Source organism: Salvelinus sp. IW2-2015, linkage group LG6.2, assembly GCF_002910315.2.
Source record: "Salvelinus sp. IW2-2015 linkage group LG6.2, ASM291031v2, whole genome shotgun sequence".
In the NCBI taxonomy this organism is placed as follows: domain Eukaryota; kingdom Metazoa; phylum Chordata; class Actinopteri; order Salmoniformes; family Salmonidae; genus Salvelinus; species Salvelinus sp. IW2-2015.
In genome coordinates, this window is record NC_036846.1 from 8,221,335 (window position 1) to 8,235,433 (window position 14,099).

A 14,099-nucleotide genomic window follows, 5' to 3' on the forward strand; every position below is an offset into this window, starting at 1 on the left:
GGAGGGCCCAACAGGCCCCCATTAACATCGACAGGGCTGTACGTAGAGCGGGTCAAGAGTTTCAAGTTCTTTGGTGTCCACATCATCAACAAACTATCATGGTCCAAACACACCAAGACAGTCGTGAAGAGGGCAGGACAACACCTTTTCCCCCTCAGGAGACTGAAAAGATTTGGCATGGGTCCCCAGATCCTCAAAARGTTCTACAGCTGCACCATCGAGAGCATCCTGACCGGTTGCATCACCGCCAGGTATGGCAACTGCTCGGCATCYAACCGTAAGACACTACAGAGGGTAGTGCGTACGGCCCAATACATCACTGGAAGGCCCAAAAAAGGAAGGGCCCAAAAATGATCAAAGACTCCAGTCACCCAAGTCATAGACGGTTCTCTCTGCTACCGCACGTCAAGTGGTACCAGAGCGCCAAGTCTAGGTTGAAAAAGAGTCCTTAACAGCATCTATCCCCAAGCCATAAGACTGATGAACAATTAATCAAATGGCCATCCGGACTATTTACATTAACCCCCCCACCCCCACCCCCCTTTGTGTTTACACTGCTGCTACTCACTGTTTATTATCTATGCATAGCACTTTACCCCTACCTACATGTACAAATTACCTCAACCAACCTGTACCCCCGCACATTGACTCGGTACTGGTACCCCCTGTAAATAGCCTCGTTATTGTTATGTAATCTTATTGTGTTACTTTGTATTTAATTTTTTACTTTTTGTTTATTTAGAACATATTTTCTTAACTCTATTTCTTGAACTRCGYTGTTGGTTAAGGGCTTGTAAGTAAGCATTTCATGGTAAGGTTGTATTCAGCGCATGTGACAAATAAAATGCCATTTGATTTGATAATATAGGCCTGTGAGACATACCATGGGACTCCTATTACCCGCCCATAGTAGCGTACCTCAATGAAATACAGGAATATATTTCAATATGTTTCCCTTCATGGTTTCTCCTCAAGCAGTTGCTTTAAATTGGATTGCGTACTTGTATCTGCCTCTGGCTTTGATTAACACAGTAGCTTGGCCTGGCTCTAGAGAGGTAAACACTTAACATTTGATACATGGTACCCACCCACACTCAGAAGCGTCAAGCATTTCACATAATTCAATTATAAATAAGAATTTGATAGAGCCTCTTATCGGAAAGTATTCAGACCCCTAGACTTTTCCCACATTTTGTTACGTTACAGCATTATTCTAAATGGATTWWWAMAWWWWTYCCCCCTGCTCAATCTACACACAATATTGATAATGACAAAGTGAAAACAGGTTTTCAGACATTTCTGCAAATGTATTAAAAATAAAAATCGGAAATACCTTATTAACACAAGTATTCAGACCCTTTGCTATGAGACTCAAAATTGAGTTCAGGTGCATCYTGTTTCCATTTATCATCTACAAGTTTCTACAACTTGATTGGAGTCAAGTGGTAAATTMAATTGATTGGACATGATTTGAAAAGGCACACACCCKTCTATATAAGGTCCCACWGCTGACAGTGCATGWCAGAGCAAAAACCAAGCCATGAGGTCGAAGGAATTGTCCGTAGAGCTCTGAGACAGGATTGTGTCAAGGCACAGATCTGGGCAAGGGGACCAAAACATTTCTGCAGCAAAGACAACGCAGGAGTGGATTCGGGACAAGTCGCTGAATGTCCTTGAATGGCCCAGCCAGAGCCCGGACTTGAACCTGATCGAACATCTCTGGAGAGACCTGAAAATAGCTATGCAGCAATTCTCCCCATCCAACCTGACAGTGCTTGAGAGGATCTGTAGAGAAGAATGGGAGAAACTCCACAAATACAGAAGTGCCAAGCTTGTAGCATCATACCCAGAAAACTCTTGGCATAATCGCTGCCAAAGGTGCTTCAACAAAGTACTGAGTAAAGGGTCTGAATACTGATGTAATTTCATTTGACATTTTTTATACATTTGCAATAAAATCAAAAAACCAGTTTTTGCTTTGTCATTATTGGGTATTGTGTGTACCTCGATGAGGGGAAAAACAATTTAATCAATTTTAGAATAAGGCTGTAATGTAACAAAATGTGTTAAAAAAAAAGGGGTCTGAATACTTTCCGAATGCACTGTATGAGATCAATTAAATCAATTTACTGTATGCGGGTGGCTTTCGGGATAATGCTTAAAGTCCTGACAGAAAGTCACAAGGAGAGCCATTAAGACGTGGAAGAAAATCAAGGGTGAAACAAAATTCTTTGATGATAATCTCTACCTAGGGGTAGCTGATGATATCAAGTTCATTGGTTTGAAGTCGAGGGGGATTTTTCTGGGGGGAACTCAACCTTACAGCAGGTGAACTATGTTCAGTTGTTATGATGACCACTGTTCATGAGAGAGAGAGAGAGAGAGAGAGAGAGAGAGAGAGAGAGAGAGAGAGAGAGAGAGAGAGAGAGAGATCAATGCCCAAAGCTATCTTAATTACCCAAGCAAGGTCGAAATCAATACACTATCTTGGCTGTTAGCTGTTTTGGACATGTTTACTCACAACAGTGCAGAGTGTCTCAAACATCCAAAATATAGCAGCCTACAGAATAAAATGGCATAGAGAATGGACTGGAGAATGAATTGAAATCCAAGTATTTTAGCATTATGTGCTGTAGATGCACCTGTAGCTCCTTTCTTGTGATGATCATCTTGTTTTACCCTGTTGTCATTGATTACTGGAAACAAATCCTATTTTAAGATCACTGCTGTTGAGAAATTAAACCAAAACAAGACAGTCAATCTCCTAGACATGCCAACAGAACATATAGGGTATTTCACTGTGAATAAATCTCACTGGCACACAAAACCACCCCTGGAAACGTAAAACATTCCCACAGAGTCCATTTTTATTTCTCTATTTCTTCAGCTGGATAACATTGATATCCAACACGCCGGTAACACAGGAGATAAGAAAGCCTGACAGCTTTCTTCTCCTAACCACCTAACCACCATAGGGAGCTTCATCCTCCCACACATACATTTTAAAAGCCCCCATCTCCACTAGTAGTCCATATTACAATCCTGATCACACACACACACACACACACACACAGTGTGGAAGCACAGGCCTTACGCATTGCAGAGACAGGAGGAACAGCAGACGCCTCGTACAGTTTCCTCTTATGGCGCCAACTTAAGCAACAGTTCGGCTTTATACTGCACAAATAGGAGAGGCAGAGGAGCGATTTCGTGTTTATTCCCTTTGTTTGGTGAAATGTGTTTCTCCCCCTCATTACTTCAATTGCTAGAGGTTCTTCTGTGCTAAATGCAGTTCAAACTACACTGGGTGTTATCTGTCTACTTTCCCCACCTAATGCACTGAATTAAAGTCTAACTGAAGATATTGTAAATTCGATGCATTATGGTATGCTATGGGTCGAAATGGGCCCTTGTTAGTCTATATATTGACTACTTAAATATCGAAGCAATGAGATAAATTGATTCTATCAAAAAGAGGGAATTTACATGTCCACATGTAAAGAATTAAGCAACAGTAAGTACATGTATCTCAATATTTCAGCTTTATGGGGAGGAGAGGTATAGGACCATTAGATGGGGCTACACAATTCCAGTCAATAAGCCATCGACCCTACATTGTAATTGACCATTCATTCTCCAAGGCACAAGAGAAGTATCACCTTTGGTGTAACGAGTAGAAATTTTAAGGTTTCAGAACATTGTGTATCCCAATAAACATTTCTATTGKGATCACATTTTTATCCTGACAATGTTTAGAAAATGTTCCTGTAACCCTACAACGTTAGGCCTTAATCCTATGAGAAATGTCCTTACGTTATAGAAACATCATCTCCATCTCTATTGATCTCTCTCTGGTCTGTTTCACCCTCCTACTCATTTTCACACTCCAACATTGCCCATGCCATAAGGACCCCCCACCCCTTTTGTTTCCCTCCAGACCTACAGCACCAGAGACTGTTTCTATGACGATGGCTTCCTCACCACGCACCAAGAAGAGTTTTTTACCTGCATAGCTGCGGGAAGTAGGGGTGCTGAGGGTGCTGTAGCACCGCCTGAAAAATTGTAATAAAAAAATTGTAATAAAAACATTTATTTGTTATTTTTTTAAATATATTTTTTTACAAAGTAGTGCACTGGGCCTTTACTGTATTAGCAGACGATATAGGTGTCTTCAGTGCAAGCATTTTATTAAATTTTTTCCCTCCCCGTCTGCGCAGCACCCCCCACCCCGAACTGCTACTGCGGCTATGCTTACCTGGGTTCAGTTCCCCCCTCCACGTCTGCGAGCACCCCACCACCAAACTGCTTACTGCGGCTATGCTTACCTTGTTCAGTTCCCCCCTCCCCGTCTGCCCAGCACCCCCACCAACAAACAGCTTACTGCGGCTATGCTTAACTGGGTTCAGTTCCCCGCTCCCCGTCTGCGCAGCAACCCACCACCAAACAGCTTACTGCGGCTATGCTTACCTGGGTTCAGTTCCGCTGGAGACCAAATAAATCATATAGGCAACAGTTTGGAGCGAGTGGCACATCTGTCTCCCTGGCATTCCATTAAAATACTGATGGGTTTATATTCCTCACCAGGAGCAATCAGCTTTGCCCGGATGACCGACGAACACACCTCCATTTGGAAGAGCTGGAGTGGCACAGTGTGGGAGAAGACCCGGGAAGTCTCATGTGTCGCATGAAGGGAAAGTGAAAATATGGTAATATCCAGCTGTGTCACCTCACTAGTCATTGAGATCTCTTACGGCAGAAGAACTCGGACAGGACCGAGGGCATGGAGGCATGATACTCAACCCTGTCAAAARGATCTGGGATCATCTTTCACAGCAACTAAGGGATGGTAGAAAGAAAACAGGCTCTGCACTCAGGACCAACTTTCAGTCCTACCATATKGCATTATGCAGCAGGACTGAATGAATGCTCAAGGGAAAGACTGCGTTGTCCACTTGTAAAACTAGTAACAGAGCCATAGATACTGTTGTCGTAACGTTTGCTGTTCATTAAATGTGAAGASTGTTATATTATCAAATCAATTCTCTATGTATAATTATTAAACACATCACAGAATAGTAATTCCTTAGGAAGTCGGTACACCATAGGAAAATGTTTAAAGAGTTATTATTTCCTGAATTTAACTCTCTTCAGATATTTTCATATCTTATCGATTACAGTCACTTATTAATGTATTATTACCTCATCAGTCATATTCTGAATGTTGCAAACTCTTGGAAATATGCACGAACCCTAGCATAAATTATGAATCAGCGGTATACAAATTGTCTTAATTATTTATTTACTAACTAACGAAATAATCACACAGAACTACATAAACACTCACAGGATAGGTTATACATTGGTCACTTACATGATACAAAGAAAAGTCCCGAACTGACGAAACCGATATGACGGCTTGGTAGACAAAGAAAAGGGTTGGGGTCAGCTCAAKAGCGGGAAACTCAGAGTGGACCCCAGTACATACAGTTGACWACACTCATGGAAATGCTAATATATTGAACATGAACAGCCGCTCATTCGAAAATAAATTTCWATTTACATATTTACAAGTGTATGCCTTTGTTGTCTCTCTCTGTGGTCGCCGATYCATCTGCTGGAGAGAGTCGACAGAAAGTCACTGGTTGCATTCCCCAGAAGTCACAAGGTCTTTTGTGGTTGTCTCTTTCTCAGTGGGCTCTGGATAGTGTCTGTTGTAATGGATACGTCAGACGTATCAATGGTCGCTYGATAAGGAACTGTTCTCCAGAATGGATCTTTCAGAGTACCATTCGGTCGTTCGATCAGATGCGTTTAACCRACTAAACTACTTAAACAGCTGCAGACGTTCTCTGGTCTTGTCCTTTGGTAGAGTTGTAGTGGGGACCCCATCCCTGCGTTTTCTTGACTAAATGTACATTTTGTCACAAGTCCTTTTATTAACTCTGTGGAAAGGGGCGTTCCATGACGTTTGGGTATAATGTCTGTGCTCGGACTAGGGGAAGCAGAAAATGAAGAACCTCAGATCGAAGGGATTCACTGCCAGCGCCAAAGCTCTCTGTTGGTGCCCAGGTTGGTTAAAGAAATAGGAGCAAAGAAAGAAACATTTCAGCTTAATTTCCTCATTTCAGATTGAGCCACAGATGATTTGACTCTTATAGCAGATTGATTCTTGATTCTTACTCTTATAGCAGATTGATTCTTGATTCTTACTCTTATAGCAGTTTGATTCTTGATTCTTACTCTTATAGCAGATTGATTCTTGATTCTTACTCTTATAGCAGATTGATTCTTGATTCTTACTCTTATAGCAGATTGATTCTTGATTCTTACTCTTATAGCAGATTGATCCTTGATTCTTATCAGTGCTATTAAATACTTTTTAGTCAAAGCCATTTCAAACCAGAAGGTGAACTTGAGAAATGAATTTAGGCATACTAACTAAGAACAAAGAAATATAAAAGTATTACATTAATATTTATATTGCTCATGTCATCTAGTTTATTTCCTTGCCTACCACCTCTTCCTCGATAATGACCTTTCCATGAAATCCATTGCTTTACATGTATCTGACTAATAGGCTACATTAGTCATAGGCTAGATTAATTCAGCTGCCTTCTACATGAAAAGGGCTCCAATGCTAGATATTCCTTGTCTAGCTAGCGATGTAAAGGCCCAGTGCAGTCAAAAACATGATTTCCTGTGTTTTATATACAGTGCATTTGGAAAGTATTCAGACCCTTTGACTTTTTCCACATTATTTTACATTACAGCCTTATTCTAAAATGGATTAACTTGTCACCCCCCATCATAAATTGACACTCAATACCCCATAATAATGAAGCAAAAACAGGTTTTTAGAATTTTTTGCAAATTTATAAAAAATAAAAAACTGAAATATCATATTTACATGAGTATTCCGACCCTTTACTCAGTACTTTGTTGAAGCACCTTTAGCAGCAATTACAGCCTTGAGACTTCTTGGATAAGACGCTACAAGCTTGGCACACCTGTATTTGGGGAGTTTCTCCCATTCTTCTCTGCAGATCCTCTCAAACTCTGTCAGGTTAGATGGGGAGCATTTCTGCACAGCTATTTTCAAATCTTTCCAGAGAAGTTCGATTGGGATCAAGTCCGGGCTCTTGCTAGGCCACTCAAGGACATTCAGAGACTCGTCCCGAAGCCACTCCTGCATTGTCTTGGCTGTGTGCTTAGGGTCATTGTSCTGTTGGAWGGTAAACCTTCGCCCCATGTCTGAYGACCTGAGCGCTCTGGAGCAGATTTTCATCAAGGATCTATCTGTACTWTKYTCCATTCATCTYTCCCTTGRTCCTGACTAGTYTCCCAGTCCCTGCAGCTGAAAACATCCTCACAGCATGATGCAGCCACCACCATGCTTCACCGKAGGGATGGTGCCTTGTTTCTTCCAGACGTGACGCTTGGCATTCAGGCCAAAGAGTTCAATATTGGTTTCATCAGACCAGAGAATCTTGTTTCTCATGGTCTGAGAGTCCTTTAGGTGCCTTTTGGCAAACTCCAAGTGGACTGTCATGTGCCTTTAACTGAGGAGTGGCTTCCGTCTGGCCACTCTACCATAAAGGCCTGATTGTGGAGTGCTGCAGAGATAGTTGTYCTTCTGGAAGGTTCTCCCATCTCCAGAGATGAACTCTGGAGCTCTGTCAGAGTGACCATTGGGTTCTTGGTCATCTCCCTGATTCCCTCTTTCCGCCGRTATAAAGTTTGCGTCTATTYCATAACATGGGGCTTGTGAAAGCGACCTTTTTCTACACATGAGAGGAACCGGACAAGAAAATGGTCACRAAATCGGCTGTAAAACCCAAACTGTGGGAGCTACAAACTAAAAAGTCWCCACCGTCCAAAGRTGAGACTCTCACGTACACGACAGCRTCGGTTGTTTGGCATCTGCAAGCTTTTCGGCAGTTGTCTGAACTCTGTCACGGGCTACCTCTTTTCGAAGAGGTCTTCTCACAAAACTGACTGTCCAGACCGAACCGTGGGAGCTACACCCTCATATGTCACCAAAAGGGGAGACTCTCGCGAACACGGAGGTGTTGGTTGTTCTGCTCAACAATGCACACAGGCTTCAGGGGAGTCTTCTGATGGTAACCCAGTACCTTATTCCTTATAATAAATGTTTTGAATTACCTGGGCTATAGCAGGTAAATAAAAAAGATATGTAAAGTCAGCAAAAAAAGAAATGTCCCTTTTTCAGGACCCTCGTTCAAAGATCATTTGTAAAAATCCAAATAACTTCACAGATCTTCATTATAAGGGGTTTAAACACTGTTTCCCATGCTTGTTCAATGAACCATAAACAATTAATGAACATGCACCTGTGGAACGGTCGTTTAAGACACTAACAGCTTGCAGACGGTAGGCAATTAAGGTCGCAGTTATGAAAACTTGGGACACTACTGACACAACTGACTCTGAAAAACACCAAAAGAAAGATGCCCAGGGTCCCTGCTCATCTGCGTGAACCTGCCTTAGGCATGCTGCAAGGAGGCATGAGGACTGCAGATGTGGCAAGGGCAATAAATTGCAATGTCCGTACTGTGAGACGTCTAAGACAGCGCTACAGGGARACAGGAAGGACAGCTGATCGTCCTCGCAGTGGCAGACCAYGTGTAACAACACCTGCACAGGACCGGTACATCCGAACATCACACCTGCGGGACAGGTACAGGATGGCAACAAGTTACACCAGGAATGCACAATCCCTCCATCAGTRMTCAGACTGTCCGCAATAGGCTGAGAGAGGCTGGACTGAGGGCTTGTAGGCCTGTTGTAAGGCAGGTCCTCACCAGACACCATCACCGGCAACAACGTCGCCTATGGGCACAAACCCACCGTCGCTGGACCAAACAGGACTGGCAAAAGTGCTCTTCACTGACGAGTCGCGGTTTTGTCTCACAAGGGGTGATGGTCGGATTCACGTTTATCGTCGAAGGAATGAGCGTTACACCGAGGCCTGTACTCTGGAGCGGGATCGATTTGGAGGTCCGTCATGGTCTGGAGCGATGTGTCACAGCATCATCGGACTGAGCTTGTTGTCATTGCAGGCAATCTCAATGCTGTACATTACAGGGAAGACATCCTCTTCCCTCATGTGGTACCGTTCCTGCAAGCTCATCCTGACATGACCCTCCAGCATGACAATGCCACCAGCCATACTGCTTGTTCTGTGCATGATTTCCTGCAAGACAGGAATGTCAGTGTTCTGCCATGGCCAGCGAAGAGACCGGATCTCAATCCCATTGGGCACGTCTGGGACCTGTTGGATCGGAGGGTGAGGGCTAGGGCCATTCCTCCCCAGAAATGTCCCGGGACTTGCAGGTACCTTGCTGGAGAGTGGKGTAACATCTCACAGCAAGAACTGGCAAATCTGGTGCAGTCCATGAGGAGGAGGTGCACTGCAGTACTTAATGCAGCTGGTGGCCACACCAGATACTGACTGTTACTTTTGATTTTGACCCCCCCTCTTTGTTCAGGGACACATTATTCAGTTTCTGTTAGTCACATGTCTGTGGAACTTGTTCAGTTTATGTCTCAGTTGTTGAATCTTGTTATGTTCATACAAATATTTACACATAAATGCAGTTGACAGTGAGATTTGACAGTGATTTTAGGTTCTTTAAAGTTGCCACCCTTTTCCTTGATGACAGCTTTACACACTCTTGGCATTCTCTCAACAAGCTTCACCTGGAATGCTTTTCCAACAGTCTTGAAGGAGTTCCCACMGTCTAAGRCACTGCTTCTCAGTGCTAGAGGCGTCACTACAGACACTGGTTCGAGCCCGGGCTGTATCACAACTAGCCGTGATCGGGAGTCCCATAGGGCGGTGCATAATTGGCCCAGTGTCGTCCGGGCTAGGGGAGGGTTTGGCCAGGTTAGGCCATCATTGTAAAATAAAAATGGGTTCTTAACTGACTTGCCTAGTTAAATAAAGGTTAAATAAAAAAAATATGCTGAGCACTTGTTGGYGGCTTTTCCTTTACTCTGCAGTCCAACTCATTCCAAACCATCTCAATTGGGTTGAGGTTGGGTGATTGTGGAGTCCAGGTCATCTGATGCAGCACTCCATCACTCTCCTTCTTGGTCAAATAGCCCTTACACAGCCTGGAGGTGTGTTGGGTTATTGTCCTGTTGAAAAACAAATGATAGTCCCACTAAGCCCAAACCAGATGGGATGGCGTATCGCTGCAGAATGCTGTGGTAGCCATACTGGTTAAGTGTGCCTTGAATTCTAAATAAATCACATACAGTGTCACCAGCAAAGCACCCCCACACCATCACAGCTTCTCCTCCATGCTTCACGGTGGGAACCACAAATGCAGAGATCCTCCGTTCACCTACTCTGTGTCTTACAAAGACACGGCGGTTGGAACCAAACATCTCAAATTTGGACTCATCAGACCAAAGGCCGGATTTCCACCGGTCTAATGTCTATTGCTTATGTTTCTTGGCCCAAGCAAGTTTCTTCTTCTCATTGGTGTTCTTTTGTAGTGGTTTCTTTGTAGCAATTCGACCATGAAGGCCTGATTCACACAGTCACCTCTGAACAGTTGATGTTGAGATGTGTYTGTTACTTAAACACTGTGAAGCATTTATTTGGGCTGCAATTTCTGAGGCTGGTAACTCTAATGAACTTTTCTCTTCAGAAAAGGTAACTCTGAGTCTTCCTTTCCTGTGGCGATCCTCATTATATCCAGTTTCATCATAGCGCTTGATGGTTTTTGCGATTGCAATTGAAGAATCTTTCAAAGATCTTGAAATGTTTCGCATTCACTGACCTTCATGTCTTAAAGTAATGATGGACTGTCGTTTCTCTTTGCTTATTTGAGCTGTTCTTTCCATAATATGGACTTGGTCTTTTACCAAATAGGGCTATCTTCTGTATACCCCCCTACCTTGTCACAACACAACTGATTGGCTCAAACGCATTAAGAAGGAAAGACATTTCACAAAWKAACTTTTATCAAGGCACACCTGTTAATTGAAATGCATTCCAGGTGACTACCTCATGAAGCTGGTTGAAAGAATGCCAAGAGTGTGCAAAGCTGTCATCAAGGCAAAGGGTGGCTACTTTGAAGAATCTAAAATAAAAAATATATTGTGATTTGTTTAACACTTTTTTGGTTACTACATGATTCATAGTTTTGATGTCTTCAATATTATTCTACAATGTAGAAAATAGTAATAATAAAGAAAAACCCTTGAATGAGTAGGTGTGTCCACACTTTTGACTGGTACTGCATATACCTAAACTGTCCTAAAATTCAAAATAGCTAAATTATACATTTTATGACCATCTTAAAATAATGATACATGTYAGCTTTAGTATATATTGTGATCTAAGGGCTTAAACYTACARGGGTTAACTAATTTATCACCCGGTGATGTCACCAGGCAKGCCAAAACTGCAATTTCAGGCTGTATTTTCAAACAGCTCTTACAATAAAAGTGCATTATCATCATTTTCACAATTTCACAGTATTATTCCAAGCTCATAGTGTCAAAATAATATATATAAAACACATGAGAATCACGTTTTTGACTGCACTGGGCCTTTATATCAACGAGTACTTGCTGCAGATTTGATCATACATAAAACCACAGAAAGATTGCAACAAACATAATAACCCTTGAACGCTACTAAACTCCTGTATTACATTTCTGATGGCTCGGTTTAAGTCCTTCATGTTTTGACTGTGCTTCCCTAAAGTTATTTGTGCCAGAGGTTCTGATAGGGAATTTCTTATGCTAATTCCAAGGCGTAGGTGTYCCATCTGTTTCCTAATAGCCTACATACACGCAATTTAGAAGAACAATTTATTAACAAAGAAGGCGTTATGCACATTTCTCTATTGTCATGCACACAAGGATTCACATTTTGTTCTCAAAACCTATTATAATCCATTTACAAAACATATGTGTTCATAAGGAATGATTAGGCAAAGAAAGAGGCACTGCACTATTCAACATGCAATATTCCACAGAAAGACTCACATGAGCTATACTGGGGTCGTCAGTGGTCTTTTGTGTAGACTTCCAAGTGCATAGAGACAAGATGGCTAGAGARGATGGCTAGCAAATTATCTTGGTTATGCCTTAGATGAGCTGATTGAAGAAAGGGATTGAATTACCATCGCCTGATGAAAGACAAGAAAGAAWAGCGAACTGAATTCATCAGAATAATCTCTGTTTTAATGTGATGAATCAGCCCCAACTGTTAACCAGTGATGTGATTTAATTTCTCTCTTTCGAAAAAKAAGAAAACTTCATTATCTATTCTAGGAAACTAGCAAGTGCTTAGGGTGGGGAAATTAGTGTGGAGTTGCCCGTGGCAGCGACAGCTTTCACAGCCTTCAAGGGCCACTGAAGAGATGCTGCAAACTTGACTTGACATTGCCAAGCAAGGGATTTATGAGTGCTCACATTATGGAATATCAATGTAGAATACATCATGGAGTTCCCAGTTCATATACAGTATAAAGGAGGCAATTTATATTGGCCTATATGTAAAAGCAATAACTCAAAAGCGAACTAAGAGCTCCCATTCTGAAGCTATCTAGTAAAACGGAGAAATTGTGCAACCCTAGAATTGTATCGTTAGACGTACAGAATTGATTAGCTTGAAGAGAGATGAGTCTACTGTACAATTGGATCTCCATGCTTTAGTATTGTGGTTTTCGCTCAGCCTGGGGAATGGACCGCCCTCAGAGTGGCTGGATCTGCTCAGCCTGGGGAATGGACCGCCCTCAGAGTGGCTGGATCTGTTCAGCAATTCAAATATCCATCTACACAAACAAAACATGGTCACCAGCTTTTTGATCTCATACGATATGCATGCGGTGCAATCTGCAAAGAAATAATTGCCTGAGATTGAGCCATTTCAAACCTGTCCTCTGGTCTCTTTATTTCCAGGCTCCATCATTTCCCATGACATGAGCCCTTTAATGGGTTTTCTCATCTCCTTTCTCAGGTAATATGATGTATATTCATCAGAGTATAAACAGCTACCTCTGGGATAGAAGACTGATGGAGAGGCTATCTCATACAAACATTGTTTTGTTTGGAGAAATCAAAAGTGCTTCCTTATTACTATTGTGCAGATGCATGGTATTTTGCTTTTTCTCATATTAACATTCAAACGCCTGAACCTTTATCACTTGTTTTCCCTCATCACTGCTTAACGTTTGAGATGCTGTCAATACTGTATCACTTTATTTGTCAAGGTTGCTGGATGAGGCTGCTGTATAAAATCCTGTCAAATCGTTGTATTGGTATAAAACCGGCAGAGCCGTAACTTTTCTGTAATACAACATTTGTCTTTTGGACGTGCAACCATGTTGGTGGAGTTTTATTGGTCTGTCACGATCRTCGTAGTGAGGAGACCAAGGCGCAGCGTGTGAGAAATACATCTTCCTTTTATTTTGATGAAGACGTAACACGAAACRAAACACTCTTACAACAAAACTAACAAAACAAAACAAACGACCGTGAAGCTATAAACGAAAGTGCACACACAAGCTACTAACGTTCAACATAGACAATTACCCACATAAACCTAGTGCCTATGGCTGCCTTAAATATGGCTCCCAATCAGAGACAATAAATGACATCTGTCTCTGATTGAGAACCATTCAGGCAACCATAGACACAGCTAGACACCTATACTAAACACAAACCCATCTACTCTATTTAACCCCCTAAACCATACAACCACCCTAGACACTACAAAAACACATACATTCCCCATGTCACACCCTGACCTAACTAAAATAATAAAGAAAACAAAGAATACTAAGGCCAGGGTGTGACATGGTCCAAGTCAAGTTGTGTAATCTACTGTACGAATTCATTTCCCCCAAATCCCCTTATCACTCACCTTTGTAAGTTTGTTGTTAGTTTAAGCAACCTCTTCCTGATTGTGAAATATATGAAAACCAACGCTGAGATGACAGTGTGAAATATTAGATTGTAATTCTCAGGGGATAAAAGGGGGGAAATCATTTACCTAACCAATAGAGATGATAATGGTGTATCCCACCGTAACATAGAGCTGTGACAGAAGTGAT